We start from the raw sequence: 15,368 nt of genomic DNA, 5'->3' as shown, positions 1-15,368 counted from the left end.
TCATTAGGTTAACATCTTAGCTGTGCTGTTATAGGCCAAGGCTGCCGGGGTCCGGAAACATGATCACCTGACAGGCCTCTGTCACCCCACTGGGTCATGGTTTCCTCTCCTCTCCTCTCCTCTCCTCTCCTCTCCTCTCCTCTCCTCTCCTCTCCTCTCTCTCTCTCTCTCTCTCTCTCTCTCTCTCTCTCTCTCTCTCTCTCTCTCTCTCTCTCTCTCTCTCCCCCTACCCCTACCCCTACCCCTACCCCTACCCCTACCCCTACCCAGCCGGCCATCAGCAGGAGGGTCCCCCTACATGAGCCTGGTCCTGCTCAAGGTTTCTTCCTGTTAAAGGGGAGTTTTTCCTTGCCACTGTTGCTTGTCTAAAAGCGCCTTGAAACAATTTTGACTGTAAAAGACGCTATATAAATAAAGATTGATTTGATTTGATCAGCCCAGACAACAGTGTAACTATGGGGGACAGCTGCTCCCTATATAAATAAATGTCGTTTCTCTGGACTGTGGTGTCCTCAGCTGACCTGACTGCGGATGGTCCAACTCTATGCGCCAATTGTTGTATTTATTGACACACCAACATTCTTCTAGAAAAGACATGAGTATCGACACAACTTGATTCTCAGACTACAGTCATTTCTGATTGTTACTCAAACAACAGTACGGTATTTAATATTTTACTTCTTTGGAGGTACATATGTAAAGTTGTATGTGTGGGATTTTATGACCTTTTAAGTCCTTCACATTGACCTGCATCTCTGAGGGGTAATAATATTATTATATTATAAGAAATCTGAAAAAGGAGGAAAATAATTCTTTATTTCTAATTTTGACTATTGTATCTCTTGATTTGATTGTTGCTCTTTGAGATGGACCATCGGTTCGCATGCATTCCACTGCTCGGAGCCCCCTGAGTGGGATCCCCGTACGTGCCCTCCCTGCTGCCACTGTCTCCCCTATGCAGGTATACGCCCAGACTCTTCATTTATCTGTGTAATTAACTCTGAAATGATGTCCTCCCTCTTCCATTCATGTAGAGAACATCCATCAAACCGTCGGCAAAAACACTGGAAAAAAGGATTCATCGTGCCGAATTCTCACATCAGTACAGTACGTAATTTAGATTTTTTTTTTTTTAAAGAAAATGGTGAATGTGAACATTGTGACACCTGGTGGAACAGAAGAGTGAATCAGTGACACAAATATGAATGTTGTAGCTTTGGGACCAAGGAGCAGCACATATGTGTTTTAGTTATATTTTTCTTCATCATTATCTGAGGGAGTCTGGACCATCAGGAAAACCAGCCTCTCATCAGCCATTCCTCCAAGCTGAGCCAGAACTCAAGAACAACTAAACAATGCATTGATAAAGAATCATGATCATACTGTGCTATCAGACCAGTATTTTTCTCAAATGTCAGATTCTGTTAGTCTTTTTACTCATCTTCTCTGCCTTATTCCCTCAGATAAATTGTCAGGCTGCAGCGATGACCTAAAACCTACCAGCCTAATGAGGAAGAGCCCCTCTTCTCTGGAGTCTGTCATTAAAAGCACCCCCTCCTTTAGCAGCCATGTAGTCCCCCCCAAAGGTTAAATTCAGATGAGACAAGGTTTACTGTATTCTGGTCTTTCTCTCCTCACACAAATGAAGACAATTGTTAAGATTAAGATTAAGATGAACTTTATATATATATATATATATATATATATAGTTCATCCAGAACTCCATGAAGCTGTGGAACACGACTCTGGAGGCCAACTCAAAGCCAATCGCGCAGGTGAGCATCAGATGTGGCATATATCAAGGAGATGCTCTGTCCCCCCTGCTGTTCTGCATAGGCCTAAACCCCCTCAGCCAGATCATCACCAAGAGTGGCTATGGGTACCAGTTCCGGAGTGGAACAACCGTCAGCCACCTCCTCTACATGGACGACATCAAGCTGTATGCCAAGAACGAGTGTGACATCGACTCCCTGATTCACCTCACTAGGATCTACAGCAAAGACATCGGGATGTCATTCGGGCTAGACAAATGTGGGCGGATGATATCTAGAAGGGGAAAGGTGATCGCAACTGACGGGGTTGAACTACCTGAAGGGAACATCACAGATGTGCAGGACAGTTACAAATACCTGGGGATCCCACAGGCAAATGGTAACCACGAGGAGGCAGCTAGGAGGTCAGCCACAGCCAAATACCTGCAGAGGTTAAGACAGGTCCTGAAAAGTCAGCTGAATGGTAAGCACAAGATCCAGGCCATAAACACCTACGCCCTGCCAGTAATCAGATACCCTGCTGGCATAATACCCTGGCCACTGGAAGAGATACAAGCCACTGACATCAAGACAAGGAAGCTACTCACCATGCACGGAGGGTTTCACCCTAAGTCCAGTGTCCTGAGGCTGTACACAAAGCGAAAGGAAGGGAGCCGAGGACTAGTAAGTGTCCGAACTACTGTCCAGGAGGAAACAACAAGCCTCCAAAAATACATCAAGAAGATGGCCCCCACTGATCCACTGCTGAGTGAATGCCTCAGGCAACAAAAGCCCACCAAGGAGGAGGAACCTGAGGGGCTATCATGGAAGGACAAGCCCATGCATGGAATGTACCACCCACAAATTGAGGAAGTGGCTGATATCGAGAAAACATACCAGTGGCTGACAAAGGCCGGACTGAAAGACAGCACAGAGGCACTAACCATGGCTGCACAAGAACAGGCCCTGAGCACCAGAGCAATAGAGGCCAGGGTCTACCATACCAGACAAGACCCCAGGTGCAGACTGTGTGGAGATGCCCCTGAGACAGTCCAGCACATCACAGCAGGGTGCAAGATGCTGGCAGGCAAGGCATACATGGAACGGCATAACCAGGTGGCTGGCATAGTATACAGAAACATCTGCACTGAGTATGGGCTGGAGGTCCCAGGGACCAGGTGGGAGACACCTCCGAAAGTGGTGGAGAACGAGCAGGCCAAGATCCTGTGGGACTTCCAGATCCAGACTGACAAGATGGTGGTGGCCAACCAGCCTGACATAGTGGTGGTGGATAAACACCGGAAGACAGTGGTGGTGATAGATGTAGCAATCCCGAGTGATAGCAACATCAGGAAGAAGGAACACGAGAAGCTGGAGAAGTACCAAGGGCTGAAGGAGGAGATGGAGAGAATGTGGGGGATGAAGGCAACAGTGGTCCCAGTGGTGATCGGGACACGAGGGGCAGTAACATCCAACCTGAGTAGATGGCTCCAACAGATACCAGGAACCACACCAGAGATCTCTGTCCAGAAGAGCGCAGTCCTAGGAACAGCTAAGATCCTGCGCAGAACCCTCAGACTCCCAGGCCTCTGGTAGAGGACCCGAGTCTGAAGGAAGGAGGCACCGCCCAGGAGGGTGAGGAAGAGATTTTTATATATATATATATATATATACAGACATATTATAAGCATATATACATAAATAAAGAATAAAATAGAAATAAAATTACAACATAAACATTACACAATTATTGTTATTGGCTGGGTTTGGATGAATTATACAGTCTGATAGCGGACGGCAGGAATGACTTCCTGTAGCGTTCCTTAGAGAAGCGAGGCTGCAGGAGTCTGCTGCTGAAGCTGCTTCTCAATTTGTCCACAGTGTTATGGAGGGGGTGGGAGGGATTGTCCATGATTGTCCGCAGTTTCAACACCATCCTGTCCCTCACCACCTCGTCCAAGTTTGCCAGTCTACAGCCAACAACAGACCCTGCCTTTTTAATGAGTTTGTTGAGTCTGTTGGCATCCTTAGCTTCAATGCCTGCACCCCAGCACACTGCAGCAAAGAAGATGGTGCTAGCCATGACAGATTGGTAGAACATGTGGAGCATCCTGCTGCAAACACTGAAGGACCCGAGTCTCCTGAGGAAATAGAGTCTGCTCATGGCCTTCTTGTAAACAGCATCAGTGTTTGTGGACCACTCCAGTTTATTGTCCAGCTGAACACCCAGGAACCTGTAAGATGAGACTATTTCCACATCCTTCCCACTAATGCAGATTGGGGAGGGAGGGGACTTGCTTTTTCAAAAATCCACCACCATCTCCTTCGTCTTGGTCACGTTGAGCTGCAGAAGGTTCTCCCTGCTCCACCTGACAAAACTCTCCACAAGGTCCCTGTATTCATCCTCCTGTTCATTCTCCACACACCCGACTATGACTGTGTCATCCGAGTACTTCTGGAGGTGACATGTCTCAGAGTGGTACTGGAAGTCAGCTGTGTAGGTGGTGAACAGAAAGGGGGAGAGCACAGTTCCTTGAGGAGCTCCTGTGTTGCTCATCAGGGGGTCGGACACACAGCTCCGCAGTCTCACAAACTGTGGTCGACCTGTCAGGTAGTCCTCGATCCAAGGAACAAGGGGAGCATCCATCTGCATGTTCTCTAACTTAGCCCTCAGCAGTCTTGGCTGGATGGTGTTGAAGGCAGAAGAGAAGTCGAAGAACATGACCCGCACTGTGGTGTTTAGTCTGTCCAAGGAGGAGTAAGCCCTCTGTAGCAGGTATATCACTGCGTCATCAACCCCCACCTTGGGCTGATAGGCAAACTGCAGAGGGTCCTGAAAGGGGCTCACCAGAGGTCTGAGGTGTGACAGCACCAGCCACTCCATGACCTTCATAATGTGGGAGGTCAGTGCTATTGGCCTGTAGTCACTCGGTGCCACAGGATGGGTCTTCTTCGGCACCGGGACCAGGCAGGATGTCTTCCAAAGCACTGGGATCCTCTGATCCTCTTAGTATATAAATCTAAAAAAATAACATTCTAAAATTTCAGGTTATAAGCTCTGCATTTGCACAACTTGAAGTGACTGTGACACAGATGCCTTCAATCACAGTAAATTGATTGGTCCTATTGTCAGTCAGGTCACAGAGACAGACGTTAAGCAAACATGCTTTTATTTGCTGACACTTTGTTCCCCCTCAGTCTCCTCCTCTCTGGCCCCTCTATTTCATTAGGAGTAAAGTAAACTACAGCTGATTGATTTTTTAGGTTGCTAAGTCACAGGTTACATATCAATATAGTGAAAAAAGGGCATTTTCTATGGGAGTTAAAAGGCGTGGCATCATACTAGCATGACTAGCCTGAAATAGATTTCATACACAGTGCTATTAGTCCTTTTAAGAATGATAGTTTTACACTGTACATTCATTATTCATTTGATGGGAAAACATGCTGATGACTTTCAGGCAAGCCTCCCCTCATAAGGCGCAGATCAACGGCTCCTCATTACTGTGTTTGGTATTGTCTCGGATAGTGATATAGCTGCTCATACATGCTTGTACTGTTCCCTCTGCAGCAGTTGTTTGGACAGGATCATGTGCATTGTGCTTTGTCACACAGACAAATAATGAATATAACAGCAGAGCTGTGACGTGTGAACAGTTAACAACACCCAGAGCAATGAACTTGACTCGTGCTCTTCCCATGACCTCAGCTCCAGCGTTAGCCCCAGGGAGCAAACTATCTAAACTATACTGCAGGAATGCATTCAGACACCTGTCCTTTCCTCTTTTAATTAATGCTTTATTATTTTGCAAAGTATAATGCAGTTTAACTTCTAATCGTAGATTTGGAATGCCACAAAAAAAGAAGCTGGGAGCCAAGGCACACAGCTTTAACTTGGCTTAGATCCAGAGTAAATCATAAAGCATAGCTGCTGAGGCTAGCACAAATAAACAGCACTTAGCGGCAATACACTTAAAATGATAGTTCAAGATTTAACTGTAGTACTCACTGTGGTTCATGGAAAAGAAAAATCGTATGCCCTCCCCAAATTCTTGTCTTCTCCTACAATGTCTTTTAAAGGCGTCGGCCTTTCATTTGAAAACATGTCAGTTCTCTAAAACCTTAAATTAATTTAATATTGGTTTGCACACGTGTGTAAATTCAGACATGGTGGCTTATCTTATTTAAAGATAAATTGTTAGAGATATTAAATTAACTGTTTTTCCCCATTTCCCATGTAATCTAAAACCCTATATTACAAACCATATAAAGACTTTGTGGTTGAATGAAAACTGATCCAGGTAATGGGACACACTCTGTGTGGGGTGTCTTAAGGTCTCTATGTGGATTTAATGATAGTAGCAGTTTGTGTCGTGTTGAACAGACACTACACCTTCCAAACTCCTTATTCTGTAACTGCCCCCCTCTTTTTGACTGTGGTTTGTGTTTCCCTGTGGAAAGAAAAGACCCTTTGGCTGCACTGGCTTGAAAGTACGGAGGGTCTAAGAGAAATGCTCCACTGAAGTGGTGCCAGAAGAAAACAGAAGGCTATCCGGTAGGGACCGCAGAGTGCTCTCGCAAACAAAACTGGCTCCATTCATTTCAACACTTGTTTTCCTCCACTTTTAGTCTCACACTCCTGGTGGTCTTGTGAATTGCACTCACTTCTCTCTTTTGCAGGTGTTAAACTGTTGCTGCACATCAGTGTTTGCACACACTTTTCATCAATTTGCTATCTTAGATGTGAGGGCACTGCACTCTAGAACTAAAGGAAACACTGAGCAGACATTATTAAGCCTTATTTGCATAAGTACCTGCCTACCTATTTATGCATTACTGTATAGCCATATCTGTGTCCATGCAGTCAAGTGCTTACAATCGCCTGGCTTGGTTGCCTCCCCAATACCCGGTATAAGGAGCCCATTTAATACCTGAGAATTAGAGATTTGCCCATGCAGTTATCCTCTATGTCAGTCAGCATGCTGGACCCAGCCTGCAAAGTTTTGCTCAGCAGCAGGAAGGAGAAGGTGTGAGCCTAAACAACTAATACTGTCTCATAGCTGATTCCTGTTTTCTCAGGAATTATTATTATTGTTGATTTGCAGTCACTCTCCCACCTGAGGTTGACTGCTGGATGGTCATATGATCAATGATTGTCCATTAGTTTTGAAATTAGCAAACAAAAAGTATAGCAAATAAAAAAACAAACATGCGTATCTGATCCTCTGATTGAAATACGCCAGCAATATGCCATTAGATAAAACTGATTTCTGATGATCTCACCAAGAGCATTCTGGGCTTGTATACTACTGTGGCTCAAAATGTTTATGATGTGGCGGATGCCAGACAGGACACTGAACCCACAATGCAGACCACAACCAGAAAAGTCTTTTCAAAAAGGAGGGTTATTTAAAACGAAAAGAACACCAAGCAAATCTAGGTGTAGTCCAGTCAAGAGCAGGCTGGATTAGCGAGACGAGACTAAGCTAGGCTGGAAGCAAACAGCAATCAGAAAAACAGAAATTCATTCAACTTGCTTCTTTCAGAAAATGCGGGAGCTGGTACACAATTACCACTTAACGTTTTAACGGCGAACTGGCAGTGCATGGGGGGACGAACCAGAGTTAAATACGGCCGAACCTGATGAGCTGACAAGCACTAGGTGAGAAACTCAAGAGGGGTCAGAGAAATCTGCCTGCCACACCCAGCCTGCACAGATGAGGGAAATGAGCACAAAAAACGGAGCAGTGGATCAAAGCAAAAACAAATCTGACCTCCATATCCTAACAGTTTTTATACACATATCTGAGATATATGGATTCTGGTCACCGCTTCTGTCCCTAAATAAAAATTTGATAATGAACATGCAAACTCTTCCAAGACCACTTTTAAAAAGACGTAATATAATGACAGCCCACTAATGTACTATCCATCCATCCTCTACCGCTTATCTGGGGTCAGGTCGCGGGGGCCGCAGCCTAAGAAGAGAAGCCCAGACTTCCCTCTCCCCAGCTACTTCTTCCAGCTCATCCAGGGGGATACCTAGGTGTTCCCAGACCAGTCGAGAGACATAGTCTCTCCAACATGTCCTGGGTCTTCCCGGGGGCCTCCTACCGGAGGGACATGCCCTGGACGCCTCCCTGGTGAGGTGTTCAGGGCATGTGCATGAAGTGGCTTGGGCATCCTAACTAGATGCCCAAGCCACTTCATCTGGCTCCTCTCAACACAGAGGAGCAGCGGCTCTACTCCGAGCTCCTCCCAAATGGCAGAGCTTCTCACCCTATCTCTAAGGGAGAGCCCAGCCACCCTACGGAGGAAGCTCATTTCGGCCGCTTGTACCTGTGATCTTCTTCTTTCGGTCATTACCCAAAGCTCATAACCATAGGTGAGGGTAGGAACGAAGATCGACCGGTAAATTGAGAGCTTCGCCTTTTGGCCCAGCTCTCTCTTCACCACTACGGACCAGTGCAGAGTCCACATTACTGCGGATGCCGCACCGATCCGCCTGTCGATCTCCTGCTCCATTCTTCCCCCATTCGTGAACAAGACCCCAAGGTATTTGAACTCCTCCACTTGGGGCAGGATCTCCTCCTTGACCCGGAGAAGGCACTCCACCTTTTTCCGGTTGAGAACCATGGCCTCGGATTTGGAGGTGCTGATTTTCATCCCAGCCGCTTCACACGTGGCGGCTAACCGATCCAGTGATCGTTGGAGGTCACGCCAACTGGACCACATCATCTGCAAAGAGCAGAGACCCGATCCTGAGGTTACCAAACCGGACCCTCTCAACACCATGACTGCACCTAGAAATTCTGTCCATAAAAGTCACGGACAGAATCGGGCAGAAAGGGCAGCCTTGGCGGAGACCAACCCCCACTGGAAACGAGTTCGACTTACTGTCAGCAATGCGGACAAAACTCTGACACCGATTATACAGGGAGTGGACGGCCCGTATCAGGGGGCCCGACACCCCATACTCTCGGAGGACCCCACCCCCACAGGACCCCCCGAGGGACACGGTCGAATGCCTTCTCCAACTCCACAAAACACATGTGGACTGGTTGGGCAAACTCCCATGCACCCTTGAAGACCCTGCTGAGGATGTAGAGCTGATCCACCATTCTACACCCAGGACGAAAACCACATTGCTCCTCCTGAATCCGAGGTTCGACTATCCGGCGGACCCTCCTCTCCAGTACTCCTGAATAGACCTTACCAGGGAGGCTGAGGAGTGTGATCCCCTATAGTTGGAACACACCCTCCAGTCCCCCTTCTTAAAAAGAGGGACTACCACCCCGGTCTGCCAATCCAGCGGCACCGACCCCGATGTCCACACGATGTTACAGAGTCAAGCACGACAGCCCCACAACATCCAGAGCCTTATGGAGCTCCGGGCGGATCTCATCCACCCCCGGGGCCTTGCCACCGAGGAGTTTTTTGACTACCTCGGCAGCTTCAGCTCCGGAGATATGAGAGCCTGTCCCCAGGCCCTGCTTCCTCACTGGAAGGTGCGTTGGTAGGATTGAGGAGGTCCTCAAAGTATTCCTTCCACCAATCCACAACATCCCGAGTTGAGGTCAGCAGCACACCATCGCCACTATACAGTGTTGACAGTGCACTGCTTCCCCTTCCTCAGGTGCCGGATGGTGGTCCAGAACCTTTTCGAAGCTGTCTGGAAGTCGTTCTCCATGGCCTCACCGAACTCTTCCCATGCCTGGGTCTTTGCCTCGGCAACCGCCGTAGCTGCACTCCACTTGGCCTGCCGGTACCTATCTGCTGCCTCAGGAGTCCCACAGGCCACTAAGGCCTTCTTCAGCCTGATGGCATCCCTCACATTGCTGCCACGACAGGTACCAACCACCTTGCGGCCACAGCACCGGTCAGCCGCCTCAACAATGGAGGCACGGAACATGGTCCACTCGGACTCAATGTCCCCTGCCTCCCCGGGACATGGTCAAAGCTCTCCCGGAGGTGTGAGTTGAAGCTCCTTCTGACAGGAGACTCTGCGTTCCCAGCAGACCCTCACACCACGTTTGGGCCTACTGGGTCTGTCCGGCATCCTTCCCCACCATCGGAGCCAACTCACCACCAGGTGGTGATCAGTTGACAGCTTTGCCCCTCTCTTCACCCAGGTGTCCAGAACATGCGGCCGCAAATCCAATGACACGACCACAAAGTCGATCATCGATCTGCGGCCTAAGGCGTCCTGGTGCCAAGTGCACACGTGGACGCCTTTATGCCTGAACAAGGTGTTTGTTATGGACAATCTGAGATGAGCACGGAAGTCCAATAACAAAACACCACTTGGGTTCAAATCAGGGGGGGCGTTCATTTCAATCACACCTCTCCAGGTCACACTGTCGCTGCCAACGTGAGCATTGAAGTCACCCAGGAGGACGAGGGAGCCCCCAGAATGAGCACTCTCCAGCACTCCCTCTAAGGACTCCAAAAAGGGTGGATACACTGAACTGCTGTTTGGGCCATAGGCACAAACAACAGTCAGGATCCGTCCCCCCACCCGAAGGCGAAGAGAGGCTGCCCTCTCATCCACCGGGGTAAACTCCAATATACAGGCACTGAGCTGGGGAGCAACGAGAATTGCCACCCCAGCCCGTCGCCTCTCACCATCGGCAACTCCAGAGTGGTAGAGAGTCCAACCCCTCTCGAGAAGACTGGTTCCAGAGCCCTTGCCGTGCGTCGAGGTGAGGCCGACTATATCTAGTCAGAACTTCTCAACCTCGCGCATCAGCTCAGGCTCCTTTCCCACCAGAGAGGTGACATTCCATGTCCCTAGAGCCAGTTTATGCAGCCGGGGATCAGACCGCCAAGGTCCCTGCCTTCGGCCGCTACTCAACACACAATGGACCCGATCCCCTTGGCCCCTCCTGCAGGTGGTGAGTCCACGGAAGGGGGTCCCATGTTGCCTCGTTGGGCTGTGCCCGGCCGGACTCCATGGGCAGAGGTCTGGCCACCAGGCACTCGCCAGCGTGCCCCACCCCCAGGCCTGGCTCCAGGAGGGGGCCCCGGTGACCTGCATCCAGGCAAGGGAAACATAGGACCAATGTTGTTTTCCATCATTAGGGGTCTTGGGCTACACTTTGTCTGGTCCCTCACCTAGGACCTGTTTGCCATGGGTGGCCCTACCAGGGGCATAAAGCCCCAGACAACGGAGCTCCTAGGATCATTGGGACACGCAAACCCCTCCACCACGATAAGGTGGTTGCCCAGGATGGGACTACTAATGTACTAATGTAGGATATTCCAGGTAGAATTACAGCATTATAATCACTTGCAAAAATGTTAAATAAAAACTGCTTTTATTCATTATAAATCTGAACCATTATTGCTTTCCTAACACCAGATGGGGCTGGAAACAGCAGTTCACCTCAGGACAGCTTGGTTCTGCAGCCCACAAGTCTTATTCAAACAGAACTGTAACCTCTGATCTCCATTCTGAAGGAGCTTAGCACACATGCACCGGAAAGTGTGATTATATGAAAGTATCAGGAATGTATTTAAGAAGATTTGGATGTTGAAAATGTTTGCAGTCTAAGAAACAATCATGCCTCTCCAATAACTCTTCTTGTTTCAAGCAGCACCTGTTCATGTTTGTGCATTTAATTCCTCCAGCTAAACGGTCCAACAGCTAAACATGAGCTCCTGCCTCAGGCTTGTATGCCTACAGAGCAGTGCATTATCTTTCTTTTTGTCCAGAATGATCTTTTGTAACGCCTCCTTTCCCAGGCTTTGCTGTGTGGTACAAATATCTAACACAGAGTTGATTCAGCCAACATGGATGAATCAGACATAGATTCCCATATCTTAAAGTTGATGTATCAGAAATGGTCATGTGCCATTTGTCTCATTTTGTGTGTTTTTGCTGCCCAGACAACATGTAGAGGAACGAGTCGTATAGCCCGGTGATAATGTCAAACTCTCTCATTCAGTATGTTTTTATACCAATATACATCTCAGCTGACTGAGATGCTAACAAAGTGTGTTTGAGTTTTTGCAATCCCTCCTTTTTCCCCCTCTCACTGCTGGTGGATAATCTCATTTGTGCTCTCTGACTTACATGTATATGTTGTACGTGTGATTGTGTGCATGAAATATAGTAGTAGTAAAATATAGTAGATCAATTACAGTAATCAAGTCCCAGCTGAGTGCGTTGAACCAGCCCATTTGGGACCGCAGGCCTTCCATTTGAGTTTTCTGGCAGGTGGAGAAAAAAGGTTACCGTATTGGCCCGAATATAAGACGGTGTTTTTTGCATTGAAATAAGACTGAAAAAGAGGGGGTCGTCTTATAATCAGGGTCGTCTTATATTCGGGCCAATACGGTACTATCGAAGAATGTGTTGAACGTCATATATTTGGTGAAAGGTCAGGATATTATGTCTACATGCAAACCGCTAATTACAGGGCTAATGATCAGAGAGACTAATTGAGATTGAGGATTGAGCGAAGCATGATGACTGTGGTAATCACGCATGCTGGTGTCCTCCTCTGGAAATGTTAATGCAGACCCTTGCATAGTAAGGTCAGATAGTGTTTTGTTCCAATTAAGGTGATGTAGTTTTTGGTGGCACACATGATGAGTATTTGACTAAACAAACCCCCACATTGCACTTTGTTTATTTGTCAAGGTGGACAAAGAGATGTGAGTGACACATATAATTAGCCTGGTCTCTCGATAAATACAGGTTCACAGGGATGTGTCTGCAGGGATGAAAATTTTACTGTTAAGCCCAGGATATGCTCAACATAGCAGCAGATGCTACATCGGAACAGATCTGTCACCTGCTCATTTAGAGGATATCACTAACAAATAGAGAAGATTGAAAAATGTGCTCTTTATTATGGTGTCAGTGTCATCTGGTATTAGAATCAGAGTCTTCAAAATAGACATGAGTCTACTGCAATAGACATGATCTAGACTCTACTAATGTACAGTGATTATATGAATCATCACTGGGTGAATCCATCACTGGTTGCTCTTTTAGTGATTTTAATGAAATACTTGGGCTCCTGGGTAAACAATCTTGGTGGATACACTCTTCAGCTTATTAAAAATTAAAAGGATACTGAGGAGATTTGGGCCTCTTAAAACCAACTAATCTCTCATGTACGTTGAAGGTTTTTTCTCATTTTTAACGTAGAAGGTCGATGTTAATGTGGTGTTTATTGTAATTTTGGTACTTGCTTTAGCTCATACCCTGCTGGAGCCAAGGGTGTCCTTGAGGACGCGTGTATGTTAGTGTGAACATACGTCTTCCATTTTGATCTGGTCTCGAACCAAACCAATGAGTCCAGCAAAGGAAAGGGGACAACATAGCAACTGACATGCATATAAACACAAGCAGAACCAGGTGACGTAACATTACCATGGTGAAAAGCCTGTGACCCCCTCAGGGAGAATTTAGAGTGCGACAGGGTGTTTGTACCTGGCAGCTGCCTCCATACCTGTGCCTCACAGCAGATTATATTAAACTCTGAGCAGAGGCTGAGATGTGAGCTCAGACAACTTAAATGTCAGATTCTAGGAAGCAAAGATCGATCTGTTAGGACCTTCGGTTGGCTCTGATTGACTCTGCCCTTTGGGAGAGACTGTAGGGGCCTCCCACAGGAAATCTATATTCACACGGGCGTGTCCTGCGCTTGTGTGGGGAATCACGTATGAAACACAGAACAGCTTTCGTGCCACTTCTGTCATGATTTTTATTAAGACACTGTTAATGATCCATCCATCACATGTTTCTTGTTTGTTGTTTAGTGCTTAACACCAAAATTTTAAATTTTGCCAGTTTTATGTGTTGTGCCTGCAGTATTACAGACACAGGCTTGCTGGAAAACACCTACTGTATATTTATCAACAGTTCCAGACCCTGTTTTTAACTTTTTTTTCTCAATTAACCATAGAAGCCAAACAAAAATAAAAGCGCTGTTTGTTCAGGATGGGAACAATGACCAAAGCCTCTGAACATTAGGTTCAGATGGTCCTGACAGAGCATGGCTCATCCGGCCTTGCCTGGGAAACTCTCACAGACACAAACACACAGACACACACGCATACACACACACATACACACACGCATACACACACACACACACACCCACACACACACACACACACACACACGCACTCACACAGAGCCATTGAAGTGACAGAAATAAGTCCCAATGCCAGGGTGAAATAGGGATCAGACTAAAGGAAAATCATAGTAGTTAAAAAAAGAATGACTATACACTCAACAGTCATTTTATTAGGTACATCTCGCTAGTAAAAGGTTGAACCCACTTCACAACATCTTCACAACTGCCTCATTTCCTCGTGGCATACTTTAATCAAGGTGTTGGAAACATTCCACAGAGATTTGGGTCCATAATGACACCCTAGTAATAGGGTCGTGACAGTAAACATCAGGATAGTTTGCCAAACTTTATGCCAATCATGCTGTTTCAAGGCTCAGAACCATTCAGGATCCTTTTTAGCCCACTGCTGTGAATGGGTTGACATTGATACACAGTTGAATAAAATTCAGTGTGTAAGTTATTTTAAAAAAAAGTTAATCCTAAATTCTCAGTATTCACTTTTGTTTTGTTCTTGGACTCTAACAAAGCTGTGGACTTTCCCATTTTTACCACTGTAGCCTTGATTTTTGTCACCCTCATAAGGATCTTTTTTAATGCCTCACTAGCCCTTTTCAAGTGAACATGCTCATAATTCACAGGTTGAGTTGACCTGCATGTTTTTCTGGTTGTCATTTGTTCCCATCCATCACTGCTCCATCTCGTGCAGTTTGTGGTCCATTAAACATACGTTTTGTGGAGGTTGAATCACTGAGCAGAGGCCCTCCGCTCCAGATCTTTGACCTACCCTGGCGCTCTTTCTTTATTTTCACCCTCCTGGCTGCTGGGGCTTTTAGCTTCTCCTTCGCCATGATTAATTTACACACACATGTCCTCCTAGTCCCATTCTTCCTAACTTTACATTCTTTTCTGTGTGTTCCAGTTTTGCACATGAGTTTTGCAGCTTGCTTTGCTTCCCTATTACTTTTACCATTCAATTAAGGTGAAGATAGGTGGGTGGGTGTCATGTGTGACACCAGAGGACATTTGTTTCTTGACACCAGCCAGCAGACTACCTTCCCTATGAGCTTATACATGGAGCCTATACTGTAGTGCCTGTTCTCATTAATCTCTATGCATCAGTCAGTAAATGGTTCACAGCAGAGGATTGGTTGGCCAGGCAATTTTCTGCAGCAGTTACAAATCTTTGCAACCTCTTGTGTCCTGCTGAAGAGTTGTGCTTCTGACCTTGTGGAGCATTTTTTTAGGCAGCACAAGTGAAGGTTTTCACCCTTTTGTCATCCACCTACTGTGTCCTTTTGTGACACAGTAGGTAAAGGTCAAAGTTGGGGCTGGCTTAAACTGGGCAAAGGTGTAGCTTTACATTAAAGTTATTTTTAATACTTTTTTATGATGTAATGATGATTGTGTCTGTATATTGTATTATATTGTATTATATCTCTGTGTTTCGGTCTGTCTCTCTGTCTGTCTCTCCCTCCCCATGTCACTCTCTCTCTTCCTCTCTCCATGTCTCTCTCTCTCCATGTCT

General features: G+C 46.7%; 1 protein-coding gene across 1 annotated transcript in view; it reads left to right on the top strand.

The window, feature by feature from the left end:
• specc1 (sperm antigen with calponin homology and coiled-coil domains 1) overlaps nt 1–1,588 on the top strand; it is a 31,284-nt gene extending 29,696 nt beyond the window's left edge. The window contains exons 7-9 of the transcript XR_003891153.1: nt 867–961; nt 1,035–1,107; nt 1,464–1,588. The gene's annotated coding sequence lies outside the window, so the exon portion shown is untranslated. The remainder of the gene's footprint in view (nt 1–866; nt 962–1,034; nt 1,108–1,463) is intronic.
• The last annotated feature ends 13,780 nt before the right edge of the window (nt 1,589–15,368 follow it).

The sequence above is a fragment of the Takifugu rubripes genome, chromosome 15 (genome assembly GCF_901000725.2).
Source record: "Takifugu rubripes chromosome 15, fTakRub1.2, whole genome shotgun sequence".
Classification (NCBI taxonomy): Eukaryota; Metazoa; Chordata; class Actinopteri; order Tetraodontiformes; family Tetraodontidae; genus Takifugu; species Takifugu rubripes.
Note: the sequence above shows the minus strand (reverse complement) of the source record. Positions and strands in the feature narration are given on the sequence as shown.